Here is a 3,575-nt window from a genome sequence, read left to right as displayed (position 1 = left end):
GGATCAGCGGGTCAGCTCGGCGAGCCCGGATACCTGATCTTCACTGAATAGTGCTTGCCGTCGAAACGTTTGGGCCATCTCTAATGCAGAGTAACACAACTAGTATAGTAATGTTTACCTGCTCCAGCACTGTGGCTCTCCTCTATACATCACAGCCACACACTTTCTGCTGCCATTCACTGGTTCCCGATCACATGATCAATGCAAGTCACGTGATTAGAAGCCGATGAATAGCAGCCAAGAGTGTGTGGCTGTGATGCATAGAGGAGACCAGCAGCACTGGAGCAAGTACATATTACTCTGGACCCTGTGCTATTCTGCATGAGTGTTGGGGCAAGGTCTGTTGGGGTATTGGTGGGAGAAATTTGGATTCCAGGGAGTTCCATGACAACTTCACCTGTGTGTGTGTGTGGGGGGGGGGGGGAGGGGGGGGGAGGGGGGGGAGGGGGGGGGGCTCCTGGGCTGTTGTTACGCCCCTGTAAACACATACTGTATATGCATGTAAATTACATCAAATTTTGTGCATATATATTATATACAGTATGTGTTACATATTTCACAGTCAGCCTTATTAACTGGTCATTACATTTTCTTGGCTGTCTGTACATTGTTATAACATGTTCCTGTGCTGCAGCATGGCCAAACAAATGTCCCTGTCCAAGCATGTTTAAACAGATATAGATAGCTTTCTGTATCTGTTACTTGTTATTAAGACATTTGCTGTGTATGTATGCTGATGAATACAGTGGCGTAGCTACAAACCTCTGGGCCCCGATGCGGAATCTGGATGTGCCCCCCCCCCCCGGCAACAACAGCCCCCCCTCCCCCGGCAACACCCGACGGATGCACACACATATCAAAATCCCTATAGCCAGCTATAGGTACCCCCAGTATAGGTAGTCAGGCATAGGTAAGCCAGTATAGTTGCCCCCGGTATAGGTGAGATAGGCAGGTGCCGCCGGTATAAGTTAGATAGATAGGTGCCCCCAGTACAGGTTAGCTAGGTGGGTGCCTCTAATATAGGTAGCCAGAATAGTTGCCCCCAGCGTAGGTTAGATAGGTAGGTGCCCCCAGTATAGGTTAGTTAGGTAGGTGCCTCCAATATAGGTAGCCAGTTTAGTTGCCACCTGTATAGGCTAGCTAGGTGCCCCCAATACAGGTTAGATAAGTAAGTGCCCCCAGTATAGGTTAGATAGGTAGGTGCCCCCAGTATAAATTAGATTAGGTTGGTGCCCCCTAGTATAGGTTAGATTAGGTAGCTGCCCCCAGGATAGATTAGGTAGGTGCCCCCCAGTATAGGTTAGATGAGGTAGCTGCCCCCCAGGATAGATTAGGTAGCTTCCCCCCAGGATAGATTAGGTAGCTGCCCCCCAGTATAGGTTAGATTAGGTAGCTGCCCCCCAGGATAGATTAGGTAGCTGCCCCCCAGGATAGATTAGGTAGCTGCCCCCCAGGATAGATTAGGTAGGTGCCCCCCCAGGATAGATTAGGTAGGTGCCCCCCAGTATAGGTTAGATTAGGTAGCTGCCCCCCAGTATAGGTTAGATTAGGTAGCTGCCCCCCCAGGATAGATTAGGTAGCTGCCCCCCAGGATAGATTAGATAGCTGCCCCCCAGGATAGATTAGGTAGCTGCCCCCCAGGATAGATTAGGTAGCTGCCCCCCAGGATTAGGTTAGAATAGGTAGGTGCCCCCCAGGATAGATTAGGTAGCTGCCCCTCAGGATAGATTAGGTAGCAGCCCCCCAGGATTAGGTAGCTGCCCCCCAGGATAGATTAGGTAGCTGTCCCCAGGATAGATTAGGTAGGTACCCCCCAGTATAGGTTAGATTAGGTAGCTGCCCCCCAGAATAGATTAGGTAGCTGCCCCCCAGGATAGATTAGGTAGGTGCCCCCCAGTATAGGTTAGATTAGGTAGCTGCCCCCCCAGGATTAGGTTACATTAGGTAGCTGCCCCCCAGGATAGATTAGGTAGCTGCCCCCAGGATAGATTAGGTAGGTGCCCCCCAGTATAGGTTAGATTAGGTAGGTGCCCCCAGGATATATTAGGTAGCTGCCCCCCAGGATAGATTAGGTAGCTGCCCCCCAGGATTAGGTTAGATTAGGTAGCTGCCCCCCAGTATAGGTTAGATTAGGTAGGTGCCCCCCAGGATAGATTAGGTAGCTGCCCCCAGGATAGATTAGGTAGGTGCCCCCCAGGATAGATTAGGTAGCTGCCCCCCAGGATAGGGCAGGTAGGTAGGTGCCCCTTCCCCATAATGGAGGGGGAGGCCGCAGCTGCGGGGAGGGCAGCCCGACCTCTCCCTCCCTTCCTCTCCCCGGGCCCCCCCCCCTCAGATGCAGAGTGAGCGGCTCACGGAAGCGCTGTAGGCAGAACTCACCTCCGTCCCTGGTTCCAATCGCCGCTGATCTCCTCTCTGGCTGGCTCTGCATAGATGCTTACACACGCAGCTTCCTGTTTAGCCGGAAGCTGCGTGTGTAACAACATCTATGCAGAGCCAGCCAGAGAGGAGATCAGCGGCGAGTGGAACGCAGGGAGGTGAGTTCTGCCTACAGCGCTTCCGTGAGCTGCTCACTCTGCATTTGAGGGGGGGGGGGGGGCCGGGGAGAGGAAGGGAGGGAGAGGTCGGGCTGCCCTCCCCGCGGCTGCGGCTCCCTCCTACCAGCGCGCACGGTCCCATGGCCCTCCAAACGGAGATGGGCCCCCCGGGCCCCTCCCCCGCCTCAGGAGCCGGGCCCGGTCGCCAAGGCGACCGCTGCGACCACGGGCCCTACGCCCATGGATGAATACATAACTATAACTTAAAAAAAAAAAAAATACAAAAAAAAAAACACAACAACAGTGTCAACGGATTATACAGTGACAAGACATTTATTGTTCTGTTATTCTGTTATGGGTATATGCCTTTCTTGGTTATGAAGATGTTTCATTGCTGGTTTTAGACCTATTTTTAAAATACTGACATGTCATCATAAGTATATAGACAGGACTGCATGCCTGGCACTGTGCTTCTTGAATTTAAATTTAATTGTTTTTAATTCTTCTTTGGGACACATCTCAAACTAAGATATCATTGATTTGTATTAGTTGTTTTGGACTTGTATGGATAATTTTGTCTCTTGACCAGGGCAGTTTCTAGGCTAAATTACACCCAGGGCGAGGGTGTAAAAATTGCGCCCAGCCCCCACCCCCCCCCCCCTCGCCCCCACCCATGTAGACTCGTGAACCCTTACTCTTTATGGACAGTCACACAGACAGGTCACAAATAGATCTGCCTACTTACTAGTGACCAGCCGCTCATCCAGGAGGAAGCAGGGACCAGGAAAACACACAGGCAAAGAGAGCCCAGAAAGCCGACTCCTCCATGGGCGCCGCGCACTGACAGCCTGCAGTACCGCTACAGGACATCATGTGTCATCACGCAGTGGTGATGTGATGATGACTTGACGTCTAACGCAGGAAGCCCAGGAGGAGTCAAGAAAGGTGATTGTGCTGGTAATCTTCTTTCTTCTTCCATTTGGTTGCACCACGCGTTACCAGCTCCCTATCGGTGATGTCCTTCGGCCAGCGCCCCCC

This window comes from Hyperolius riggenbachi, chromosome 6, assembly GCF_040937935.1.
Source record: "Hyperolius riggenbachi isolate aHypRig1 chromosome 6, aHypRig1.pri, whole genome shotgun sequence".
NCBI lineage: Eukaryota > Metazoa > Chordata > Amphibia > Anura > Hyperoliidae > Hyperolius > Hyperolius riggenbachi.
This window is presented reverse-complemented; position numbering follows the sequence as displayed.